Source organism: Aethalodelphis obliquidens, unplaced genomic scaffold (genome assembly GCF_003676395.1).
Source record: "Aethalodelphis obliquidens isolate GAN/ISIS:26980383/991018 unplaced genomic scaffold, ASM367639v1 scaffold18, whole genome shotgun sequence".
Lineage (NCBI taxonomy): Eukaryota > Metazoa > Chordata > Mammalia > Artiodactyla > Delphinidae > Aethalodelphis > Aethalodelphis obliquidens.
The window spans coordinates 21,333,853-21,347,856 of NW_020837962.1; the positions used below are offsets into that span (position 1 = coordinate 21,333,853).

The following is a 14,004-nucleotide window of genomic DNA, read 5'->3' on the forward strand; positions in this document are numbered from 1 at the left end:
CTCAACATCTTGTGTCGGTTTCCTCAACCTGCCCACATTTCGGTGACTACTCCTTTAATTAAAGTATCTTTCTTTTTTTTTTTTTTTTTTTTTTTTGCAGTACTTGGGCCTCTCACTGTTGTGGCCTCTCTCGTTGCGGAGCACAGGCTCCGGACGCGCAGGCTCAGCGGCCATGGCTCATGGGCCCAGCCATTCCGCGGCATGTGGGATCTTCCCGGACCGGGGCACGAACCCGTGTCCCCTGCATCGGCAGGTGGACTCTCAACCACTGCACCACCAGGGAAGCCCCTAAAGTATCTTTCTTTAAAGCACCTGAGAGAAACCATATTTCCTACCATGACCCTTCGTTAAGTTCCTTAGTTGCATAAGAAAAAAGAAATAGTGAACTGGTGAACTGATAAGCATGAGAAGCAAATAAAAGAAAAACTAAACCTAAAACCTCTAGCATGGACATATACTTAGAGATGGAGAAAATCTAATTCAACCCTTAGATATCCCAAGGACACACCTAGGGAAAAGATTTTTTTTAAAAAAAATAGTCAATTTAAACTTATTTTAGAAGGTGGACTGATGCTGCAGACTGTAACTGCCATTTGCTGGCACTAGTCACAGTGTTTGCTTAGGCTGGGTGGTCACAGCCTTGGAAGGGAGCATCTCCGCAGGAAGCCCCACCTGGATTTTGCTGCCCTCTTTTCATGTGAACTGATTGCTTCCCTTCCCATTCTGTCCTGCTGCTTTGAAAAGACTTGCTGGAAAGCATCAAAGGGGCCAGTGAGAAGCAGAGGGCAAAAGCACAAGTCACAATTAGGCAAACAGAGACACAGAGTGGCCCCAGATCACAGAGAGCAGGATCCCAACAGCGTGACAGGCAGGGAGGCTCAGCATCGCTTTCCGCAATCACGCTTGGAAAGAGTTCTCACTCTCACCATAAATGATGCACCTACGGGGCTTCCCTGGTGGCGCAGTGGTTGAGAGTCCGCCTGCCGATGCAGGGGTACACGGGTTCGTGCCCCGGTCCGGGAAGATCCCACATGCCGCGGAGCGGCTGGGCCCGTGAGCCATGGCCGCTGAGCCTGCATGTCCGGAGCCTGTGCTCCGCAACGGGAGAGGCCACAACAGTGAGAGGCCCGCGTACCGCAAAAAAATAAAAAAAAAATAAATAAATAAGGCACCTGTGTCTTGCTAATCCTCCCACCCTGCTCCACACGAGGGGATGAGGGGTGAGCGTAGAATTATCCCAGGGAGAATGTGGCTTATCAAAAAAAAAAAAAAAAAGCACTGATTCAGTCTCTCTTACATAAATTCTTTCGCATGATTTTTTGTTCTTTCTCCCTAAAATTTGAAAGCACTTATGACACACCAGGTCCTGCATTTGACAAGGATTAAAGAGATGTCCTTTTTAACTGTCCGAGGGCATATTCAGAAATGGCCCAGTAATCTGTACAATTTAGGAGGCCATCAGCCAATATGTTAGATTTTTTTTAGGGTTCTATCACTTCTCTTCCCACTACATTTTCTCAGGAGCCTTAAGTAGCTTTAATTTGTATTCTTCAACCATCTGAAATTAACGGGCTTGCGGCCGTGCACATTTATGCAACATACATTTTAGTGTATGGTCTGTAGGACTATCGTCCTGGGTTTGTCTCTGACATGCTGGGTGATGACGGACAAGTCGTATCTCCTTATCAATAAAAGGAGGATGCTGGACAGAATCACCTCCAAGGAACCTTTTCCTGATTTAACATTCTACTAAATTTCCTCCTATTTAGTGCTTTAGAAAACTGAGGATGACTTTTATTGTAAACGTGAGGCTGTTATCTAAGGTTTAAAGGAGATCAGCCTCATAGATGATATTTAGAGACCTAACTACGAAGTAATGGGCAGTTGAGACTGTGCATTAGAAAATTAGAAGACACTGGCATTTTCCAAATGGAAAGATGGAAAAAAACTCTTGGCCATGAAAAAAGTCTCAACAGCAGAAATAAAGTTATCAATGGTTTAGCAAAGAAAAACCACTCAGAAAATTACCACTCCAGTGGGTTAACAGTTGCCTTAAAATATAAAATTAATTGTACAAGTATTTACTGCATGCATTCTCTGCAATATTCACTGTGATGGATACTCCAGAGGTCAGCTGAGAGTGAGCACTAGAAAAATAATAGCAATTCTTTTGTTTTGGTTTTGGTTTTTTTTGCAGTACGCGGGCCTCTCACTGTTGTGGCCTCTCCTGCTGCGGAGCACAGGCTCCGGACGCGCAGGCTCAGTGGCCATGGCTCACGGGCCCAGCCGCTCCGCGGCATGTGGGATCTTCCCAGACCGGGGCACGAACCCGTGTCCCCTGCATCAGCAGGCAGACTCTCAACCACTGCGCCACCAGGGAAGCCCAATAATAGCAATTCTAACAGTAACAACTAGCATTTATTGAGCACACACAGACACAGGTACTGTTTACATAAGCACGTTACAAAAGTCAAATGATTTCTACAGATGCAGCCCTTGTCTTTTTCTTATATCCACAACAGTAATCATGATGATGAGGATGATAGTTAATATTTATAGAGTGCTTACAATTTGTTAGGAACTGAGGCCCTTTTAAATAGTGCTACATAGAAGTGCTCATTGTTAGTTATTATTTAGTCTCTTGGACTTACCTGAATATTCCTTTAAATTAGTACTTAATTGTCTAACTGCCTTCTTTCCTCTAAATCAAAACTTTCATTTGACTCATTTAATTTTCATAAAACCTTTGAGGTGGGTACTATTATTATCACCATTTTACAGATAAACCAAGGCTCAGATGAGTTTGGAAACATGTTTAAGGTCACACTGCTGTTGAGTGGAATAGTGAGTGGGATTTCCACCCAGCACTGTCCCCAGAGCAAGCACCGTCCCCAGAGCAAGTGCTATGTTGCAACCCCCTGCCTGGAGGACCACTGTGCGTCCCAACCGCAACGATTTCACCCAGACAGGCAGGCACATCAATATAATGAACATGCACTGACACTAAATGCTCTGGGTAGTTAGAAAATAAAATCCTACGGGTTGGATGTCAAGGAGGGAATTTATTGGCTCTCAGATGCCCTGCCTGTGACATTCCAAGATCCAAGGTTTACCCATCTTTCTACATAATCAAGCACATATTCTGGATGCAGATTGCATTTTTTCCAATTTTTTTTTCCTTACTATGAAGTCCCACAGGAAGGTTTTAGACTTTTGCATCATCTCCAGAACCCCCTCCAGGGTGGCGATCAGAGAAAATAACAATCCAAGAATTTCTGCTGGCAAATGGCCCATCGGGTAACTGCCACCTGGTCTCACCCTTGTTCAGAACTTCACTCAGACTCCTGCTTTGGTTTAACCACTTTTCTCAAAGGTATCCTTTGGGCATATCTGTCACCTTGTTGCATGTGCTAAATCTCTACATAACTGGTAAAAAAATAAAAATGTATCATATGACTATTTTAACAAACCTCCTCCACGTAAGGCTATTCTATAGAACATTTCCCTATAGACTAAATAACTCCACAGAGGTACTAATTGTTAGTTATTAATATTTAATTGTATTGACCTTATGTGAAAATTCCTTGAAATTAGTATTTAATTGTCTAACTGCCTCCTTTTCTCTAAATCAAAACTTTCACTTTACACATTCATTACCTATTAACTTTGTGGCTTTTAATGCAGAGTTTTATTTATAACTTGTGTTATATCTGAGCATGCGTGTGCTAAGGCAGTGTTCCACTGTCATACCTCAGCAAGTTCAACTACAGAGATTTCCGTGATCCATTGTCTAAAAGAAATACCTTTGTGAGTTAACGAGCACAAATGTTGGGTTCCTTTAAAATGTAGCACATAAGGAAGCTAAAGAACGGCTCCGTGAATACATCAATACAATTCCAACAGACAGCTATCGAGTGGCTTCACCCTGCGCAGCTCTGTCAGATGATAAGTGAGCAGGCCACTCAGAGCCTGTGCCTGCAGGGGGGGAACTTTCAGGGAGACTTCGTGAAGGACAGGAGATATAAACATGAGCATTCTTAGTCAAGGGACTACATGTGCAGAATTTGGAATCAGGAATGAAACTAGCCTGTGTGGAGGACAATGAGATGACCAGCCTTGAAGAATAAAGACACAGACTAAGGACAATGGTTCACGGGACTGACTCAGAAAATATCAGGATGAGCAAAGGAGATGCTCAGTTGAAGGAATCCTCAGTGAGAAAGTGAAGAGGTTTGGAGAACACATTCTGAAAGAGAAATCTGTCTACACTTTGCTGCTCACACTGGCCTGGAGTGGGAAAGACTCATGTAAATATTCTTATGTAACTAACGTTACAAACAGTGACAGTCAAGCTGAGCTAAAGCACATGGCATCATACAATGTGAAGACCAAACTGAGATAGCAGAGATAATATAAAACCACTCCACGATGGAGAGGTAGTGCTATTTAAATATCATTACAGTACAATTATGGTGGTGATAGTGGTGGCAACCGTCCCATATCAACTACTGTCACTTCACTGTCTGGGGTCTTGCTACTCAGAGTGTGGACCTCAGACCAACAGTGTGGGCATCACTGGGACTCACTGAATTAGAATCTATATTTTCACAAAATCTCTGGATTATTCATGTCCACTTTAAAGGCTGAGAAGCATTTAGTCAAGTGAACCAGAAATCAAATTTGAGAAAGCAGCTTGTCAATCTAAATTGCTACTTAATAAGTGGATTGCCTAGCTTTTCACACTTTCATTTTACAGTTGTAATACAACAGAAAAACAAGAAACAACCCGATTTTTACTGTGGGTACAAATTCAACAGCACATGTTTCATGTATTTAGAATTCTACCTAAACGGATAAAGAGCTTTTACAACGGGATTTCCCTTCTCCTCTCCCTTTTCTAAATGCTGGGCTCTGTTTTACTAAACTTTTATCCAAGTCAAGTATAGGTGTATCTTATAACATCTAGACTTTCTGCCAAATTTTACCAAGTCAAATCAGATAATTAAGCTCGACTGAACCTTGTGGATATTTATTTTAATTAAATTCTATTTATCTGCCACCAGACAGCATTACTAGGGAAAAATCCAAATTAAATTTGATCAAAGGCAACTTGATTAGGTTGCTGGGTTTGTATACATAGAAGGAGTAAGAGGCACAGAAAAGGGGGGAAGCCCAAGCATCTTTAATGAAACTGAGTATGCTTAATGCAGATCTTGGTACATTTAACAGAAAACCATATAGAGTGCAGTGGGATCTATGTATCTATTCTGAAATCTTTCTTAAGTAACAAGTTTCATTTTAAAGTTTAGAAATAGCATTTTCAAATGTTAAAGATGCTCTGTACAAGATGATGGCTTGGACACACTATATGTTTTATTTATATATTATCTGTCAAAATGACTTGATATTTTATATGCCTACAACTAATATAGTCAGTGGACTATAAAGGACATACCATAAAAGATAACATCTTTAAAAATATTTTCATGCTTTTACATGAGAATTTAGTCTCTTTACAAGCTATCAAGGATAAATTAAATCTTGTAATAGATAAAAAGATATTAATATAACAAGCTTAAAAGAAGCCATTGTCTGCCAGTCAAACCAAGAGATAAGAATTGAGCTGTGCTTTATTTAAAAACTCATAAGGATCACTCAAAATCTGACTTCTTCTTCAACTGACTCACTGTATCTAAGTGTCAAGGGTTATGCTGTCTCATTAGACTATTGAATACAATGCTGTTGGGAAAGATTCCATGAAAATTATAATGCTGTTAGATCCAAGATGAATTTACAATGGAGCTTAAGCTTTAAGAGTCCTCATTTGCACTAGTCCCTTGGAAGGCCTTGGATGGGGTCCTAGCAATGTGCTCACATGGTCATATATATTTTTTAAATTAGCAAAAATAAGAAACAGTTATGGTAACAAGCTGGCTACTGAGAATAATCAATTCCAAAAGTATTTAAGATTAGTCTCTGCCCTAACATCTTGCAGCTCATCGAAAAAGAGACCTGAAGAAGTTTTCCCAAATTTGACCACAGTTCTAACAATGTACATGACGTTACTGATAAAGACTTATGAGGTGGCTTCAGATCACAGAGCCAGGTGCAGAGACTCTGCACACAGCCTGTCGCCGCCATCTTGACTTTCAGTGTCATTCATGGAGCTTCTGTACAGTGTCCCTCAGAGCTGAGGTGTTGGTGCAGCTGTTTGTGCACTAGAACTCTGGTCTGAAGTGCTGGGTGCAAGGTTTCTGCATGCGGCCCCCTATGAGCAACTGAAAACTAGACTAAGCACAAAGGAAAAGAAAAATAAAAGGGAACAAGATTTCAAGGAAAAGAATCTATAATACTTTATCAATGATGTGAGATATAATGAGAGAAATACAATGTAAAGAAAGGCCTGACTTAAATTACTATCAACAAGCCAAGGTGGAGATTGGTTCAACATGGCAGAGGAGAAAGACGTGCTCTCACTCCCTCTTGCGAGAAAACTGGAATCACAACTAAATGCTGAAAAATCATTGACAGGAAGACACTGGAACTCACCAAAAAAGATATCCCACATCCAATGACAAAGGAGAAGCCATAATGAGACAGTAGGAGGGGCACAATCACAATAAAATCAAACCCCGTAACTGCTGGGTGGCTCACAAATTGGAGAACACTTATACCACAGAAGTCCACCTACTGGAGTGAGGGTTTTGAGCCCCACATCAGTCTCCCAACTTGGGGGCCGGCAATGGGAAGAGGAATTCCTAGAAAATCAGACTTTGAAGGCTAGCGGGATTTGATTCCAGGACTTCGACAGGACTGAAGAAACAGAGACTCCACTCTTGGAGGGCACACACAAAGTAGTGTGTGCATCGGGACCCAGGGGAAGGAGCAGTGACCCCACAGGAGACTAAACCAGACCTACCTGCTAGTGTTGGAGGGTCTCCTGCAGAGGCGGGGGGTGGCTATGGCTCACTGCAATGACAAGGACACTGGAAGCAGAAGTACTAGGAAGTACTCCTTGGCATGAGCCCTCCCAGAGGCCGCCATTAGCCCCACCAAAGAGCCCGGGTAGGATCCAGTGTTGGGTCACCTCAGGGCAAACAACCAACAGGGAGGGGACCCAGCCACACCCATCAGCAGACAAGCAAATTAAAGTTTTACTGAGATCTGCCCACCAACGCAACAGCCAGCTCTACCCACCACCAGTCCCTCCCATCAGGAAACTTCCACAAGCCTCTTAGATAGCCTCATCTACCAAAGGGCAGAGAGCAGAAGCAAGAAGAACTACAACCCTGCAGCCTGTGGAACAAAAACCACATTCAAAGAAAGACAGACAAGATGAAAAGGCAGAGGGCTATATACCAGATGAAGGAACAGGATAAAACCCCAGAAAAACAACTAAATGAAGTGGAGATAGGCACCTTCCAGAAAAAAAATTCAGAATAATGATAGTGAAGATGATCCAGGACCTTGGAAAAAGAATGGAGGCAAAGATCGAGAAGATGCAAGAAATGTTCAACAAAGATCTAGGAGAATTAAAGAACAAACAAACAGAGATGAACAATACAATAACTGAAATGAAAAATATACTAGAAGGAATCAATAGCAGAATAACTGAGGCAGAAGAACGGATAAGTGACCTGGAAGACAGAATGGTAGAATTCACTGTTGCGGAATAGAAAAAAGAAAAAAGAATAAAAAAAAATGAAGACAGCCTAAGAGACCTCTGGCACAACATGAAACGCAAAAACATTCGCATTATAGGGGTCCCAGAAGGAGAAAAGAGAGTGCAAGGACCCGAGAAAATATTTGAAGAGATTAGAGTCGAAAACTTCCCTAACATGGGAAAGGAAATAGCCACCCAAGTCCAGGAAGCGCAGAGAGTCCCATACAGAATAAACCCAAGGAGAAACATGCCAAGGCACATAGTAATCAAACTGGCAAAAATTAAAAACAAAGAAAAATTATTGAAAGCAGCAGGGGAAAAAAGACAAAGAACATACAAGGGAACTCCCATAAGGTTAACAGCTGATTTCTCAGCAGAAACTCTACAAGCCACAAGGGAGTGGTATGATATATATATATATAAAGTGATGAAAGGGAAGAACCTACAACCAAGATTACTCTACCAGGCAAGGATCTCACTCAGATTCCATGGAGAAATCAAAAGCTTTACAGACAAGCAAAAGCTAAGAGAATTCAGCACCACCAAAACAGCACTACAACAAATGAAAAAGGAATTTCTCTAAGTGGGAAACACAAGAGAAGAAAAGGACCTAAAAAAATAAACCCAAAACAATTACGAAAATGGTCATAGGAACATACATATCGATAATTACCTGAAATATGAATGGATTAAATGCTCCAACCAAAAGACACAGGCTTGCTGAATGTATACAAAAACAAGACCCATATATATGTTGTCTACAAGAGACCCACTTCAGATCTAGGGACACATACAGACTGAAAGTGAGGGGATGGAAAAAGATATTCCATGCAAATGGAAATCAAAAGAAAGCTGGAGTAGCAATACTCATATCAGATAAAATAGACTTTAAAATAAAGAATGTTACAAGAGACAAGGAAGGACACTACATAATGATCAAGGGATCAATCCAAGAAGAAGACATAATTGTAAATATATATGCACACAACATAGGAGCACATCAATACATAAGGCAACTGTTAACAGCTATAAAAGAGGAAATTGACAGTAACACAATAATAGTGGGGGAATTTAACACCTCACTTACACCAATGGACAGATCATCCAAAAATAAAAATAAGAAAACACAAGCTTCAAATGACACAATAGACCAGATAGATTTAATTGATATTTATAGGACACTGCATCCAAAAACAGCAGATTACACTTTCTTCTCAAGTGTGCACAGAACATTCTCCAGGATAGATCACATCTTGGGTCACAAATCAAGCCTCAGTAAATTTAAGAAAACTGAAATCATATCAAGCATCTTTTCTGACCACAACGCTATGAGATTAAAAATCAATTACAGGGAAAATAACGTAAAAAGCACAAACACATGGAGGCTAAACCGTACGTTACTAAATAACCAAGAGATCACTGAAGAAATCAAAGAGGAAATCAAAAAATACCTAGAGACAAATAACAATGAAAACATGGCAATCCAAAACCTATGGGATGTGGCAAAAGCAGTTCTAAGAGGGCAGTTTATGGCTATAAAAGCCTACCACAAGAAACAAGAAAAATCTCAAACAAACAATCTAACCTAAAGAAACTAGAGAAAGAAGAACAAACTAAACCCGAAGTTAGCAGAAGGAAAGAAATCATGAAGATCAGAGCAGAAATCAATGAAATAGAAACAAAGAAAACAATAGCAAAGATCAATAAAACTAAAAGCTGGTTCTTTGAGAAGATAAACAAAATTGATAAACCATTAGCCAGACTTATCAAGTAAAAGGATTCAAATCAATAAAATTAGAAATGAAAAAGGAGAAGTTACAACAGACAACGCAGAAATAAAAAGCATCCTAAGAGACTACTACAAGCAACTCTAGGCCAATGAAATGGACAACCTGGAAGAAATGGACAAATTCTTAGAAAGGTATAACCTTCCAACACTGAACCAGGAAGAAATAGAAAATACAAACAGACCAATCACAAGTAATGAAATTGAGACTGTGATAAAAAATCTTCCAACAAATGAAAGTCCAGGACCAGATGGCTTCACAGGTGAATTCTATCAAACAATTAGAGAAGCACTAACAGCCATCTTTCTCAAACTCTTCCAAAACATTGCAGAGGAAAGAACGCTCGCAAACTCATTCTATGAGGCCACCATCACCCTGAAACCAAAACGAGACAAAGGTACTACAAAAAAAGAAAATTACAGACCAATATCACTGATGAACATAGATGCAGAGATCCTCAGCAAAATACTAGCAAACAGAATCCAGCAACACATTAAAAGGATCATACACCACCATCAGGTGGGGTTTATCCCAGGGATGCAAGCATTCTTCAATATATGAAAATAAATCAATGTGATACACCATAATAACAAATTGAAGAACAAAAACCATATGATCATCTCAATAGATGCAGAAAAAGCTTTTGACAAAATTCAACACCCATTTATGATAAAAACTCTCCAGAAACTGGGCATAGAAGGAACCTACCTGAACATAATAAAGGTCATATATGACAAACCTACAGCAAACATCATTCTCAATGGTGAAAAACTGAAAGCATTTCCTCTAAGATCAGGAATGAGACAAGGATGTCCACTCTCACCACTATTATTCAACATAGTTTTGAAACTCCTAGCTATGGCAATCAGAGAAGAAAAAGAAATAGAAGGAATACAAATTGGAAAAGAAGATGTAAAACTGTCACTGTTTGCAGATGATATGATACTATACATAGAGAATCCTAAAGATGCCACCAGAAAACTACTAGAGCTAATCAATGAATTTGGTAAGGTTGCAGCATACAAAATTAATGTGTAGAAATCTCTTTCATTCCTATACACTAATGATGAAAAATCTGAAAGTGAAATGAAGGAAACACTCCCATTTACCACTGCAACAGAAAGAATAAAATACCTAGGAATAAACCTACCTGGGGAGACAAAAGACACGTATGCAGAAAACAATAAAACAATGATGAAAGAAATTAAAGATGATACCAACAGATGGAGAGATATACCACATTCTTGGATTGGAAGAATCAATATTATGAAAATGACTACACTACCCAAAGCAATCTACAGATTCAATGCAATCACTATCAAATTACCAATGGCATTTTTCACAGAACTAGAACAAAAAATGTTAAAATCTGTAGGGAGACACCAAAGACCCTGAATAGCCAAAGCAGTCTTGAGTGCAAAAAACGGAACTGGAAGAATCAGACTCCCTGACTTCAGACTATACTTAAAAGCTACAGTAATCAAGACAATATGGTACTGGCACAAAAACAGAAACATAGATCAATGGAACAGGATAGAAATCCCAGAGATAAACCCACTCACCTATGGTAAACTCATCTATGACAAAGGAGGTAAGGATATACAATGGAGAAAAGACAGTCTCTTCAATAAGTGGTGCTGGGAAAACTGGACAGCTACATGTAAAAGAATGAAGTTAGAACACTCCCTAACAGCATACACAAAAATAAACTCAAAATGGATTTGAGACCTAAATGTAAGACCGGACACTATAAAACTCTTAGAGGAAAACATAGGCAGAACACTCTTTGACATAAATCACAGCAAGGTCTTTTTTGATCCACCTCCTAGAGTAATGGAAATAAAACCAAAAATAAACAAATGGGACCTAATGAAACTTCAAAGCTTTTGCACAGCAAAGGAAACTAAAAACAAGACAAAAAGACAACCCTCAGAATGGGAGAAAATATTTGCAAATGAATCAATGGACAAAGGATTAATCTCCAAAATATATAAACAGCTCAATATTTATTGTTATTAATAATAAAGAAACAAACAACCCAATCCAAAAATGGGCAGAAGACCTAAATAGACATTTCTCCAAAGAAGACATACAGATGGCCAAGAAGCACATGAAAAGCTGCTCAACATCACTAATTATTAGAGAAATGCAAATCAAAACTACAATGAGGTATCACCTCACACCAGTTAGAATGGGCACCATCAGAAAATCTACAAACAACAAATGCTGGAGAGGATGTGGAGAAAACGGAGCCCTCTTCCACTGTTGGTGGGAAAGTAAATTGATACAGCCACTATGGAGGGCAGTATGGAGGTTCTTAAAAAAACTAAAAATAGAATTTCCATATGACCCAGCAATCCCACTACTGGGCGTATACCCAGAGAACACCATAATTCAAAAAGACACACACACCCCAATGTTCATTGCAGCACTATTTACAATAGCCAGGTCACAGAAGCAACCTAAATGCCCATCGACAGACGAATGGATAAAGAAGATGTGGTACATATATACAATGGAATATTACTCAGCCATAAAAAGGAACGGAATTGGGTCATTTGTAGAGATGTGGATGGATCCAGAGACTGTCATACAGAGTGAAGTAAGTCAGAAAGAGAAAAACAAATATCGTATATTAACGCACATATATGGAACCTAGAAAAATGGTACAGATGAACTGGTTTGCAGGGCAGTAATTGAGACACAAATGTAGAGAACAAACATATGGACACCAACGGGGGAAAGCGACGGGGGCTGTGATGAATTGGGAGATTGGGATTGAGATGTATACACTGATGTGTATAAAATGGATGACTAATAAGAACCTGCTGTTTAAATAAATAAATAAAATTAAATTATAAAATTAAAAATAAATAAAAAGAACCTAAATAAAGACTTATGAAACCAGGCAATCTTTTCTCAGCTATTAATATATTTTTTTAATTTCATCAAATTAAAGGAAAGAATGAGTTTTAATAATCACTTCATAACAGATTTTATAAGTTTTCTATCTCTCAAAGAGGGCTCACCCCAAATGTCATGTAAGTTTCAGTCCCCACAAAACCTGAATTCATCCCTGAATTAGATACAGATGTTTATACTTGAGTAACAAAGAGGTTTTTTAAACATAACACTGGTAGTGTAAAATATAATCTATTTCATCTCCATTGCATCAAGTGAGAGGGTCACCCCAAGATGTGGCACAAATCATTAAACACAAAATGTCCTAAAATAAAAGTAGGCAGTCAATCCAGTCACACTGAGTAAGACGTTTCATGTGTTAAGTCTAGGCCTATCGACTACCAGTGTTCTGTGTGTCATCAGTTAAGTACACCAATACAATGATATAAAAACTCTCATCACAGGCTCCCAGATCCCCACTTCTTGCAAACCAAATTCAAGAATGGGTATTCAACAGCAACCAGTTAGTTATTGCCTTTCTCACAGCAGTTTCTAATTTTTCTAATTATGGAATAGCCTGCTCTTTTCATGTAAAGAGTAATTCTACCTATCTGAGCACAGCTTTCTGCTGGTGAAGACAGACGTGCTGGAAAGCCATCTATACGTTCTGCTTGGTGCCCCCCTGCACCCAAAGACAAAAGTTAGGAGGATGATGAGGTTTAAAGTGTCCTTCTGGGGTCACGGACTAGGTTAAAACCAATGGCCTGCAGGAATATTAAGCCCCTAATTCTGACCTCATTACTCCAGGATTCCAACCAAATGAGCAAACTGGCCACCTGGTGCAACAGACACAACACACCCAGAACCAACTGAAATACACTCTGAGGGATAAGCATGTGGGGTCCATTTAACGATAGTGGTGCTTACTGGTTCCTTTTACATTTTTCTCATTGCTTATTTAACCCTTGTCATTTCTTCCACTTCAGCAACCCCCCAAAAATTATTGGCTTACATTACATTGCTCCTTATGGATGTCTGATAAAATCATATAAGCACGTACTTGGCCACCAACATAGTGTTTCTAGAACTTGCTTCTCAGACACTCGCAAACCATGGTAACGCCATCAATGTCCTATGGTCATTTTTTAAGGTATTTAGTAATGAAAAATTTAAAAATAGAGAAAAAGTATTGCTGGAAAACTGAAGGTGAGCTAAGACATCGGTCGAGACAGCAAATAATAGCATGCCCTCTCCATTTCTCTTTATTCTTTTCCTTCATGTTTTTTTTTCCCCCTCCTTGCTTTGACTCTATATAGCTCCATCTTCTGCCTCCAAACTCCACCCTATTTTGAAAATGTCTATGAGAATCATCATTCAGACAAGCAGATGGTTCTCACTGAGCCACAAAAGCACTTCTAGTCAACATGGCCAGAATTCCAGAGGCACCTAAAGCCCCCAACTCTCTACCAGAGCATTTGGTCACTAAAAAACAGTTTTACCTGTCCTCTCCAATCTCACTCCCTCTGGCCTCATTCAGGCCATGATTTCTTACTTGGTCTGTCACTTTATATTCCAAACTGGTCTCTGCCCAGCTCATCCTTACACACACACACACACACACACACACACACACACACACACACACACACACAC

General features: G+C 39.7%; 1 protein-coding gene across 1 annotated transcript in view; it reads right to left on the reverse strand.

The window, feature by feature from the left end:
• The window catches only part of MACROD2 (mono-ADP ribosylhydrolase 2), a 1,989,594-nt gene that overhangs the window by 1,136,422 nt on the left and 839,168 nt on the right, over nucleotides 1-14,004 (reverse strand). The gene's annotated exons all lie outside the window — the stretch shown is intronic.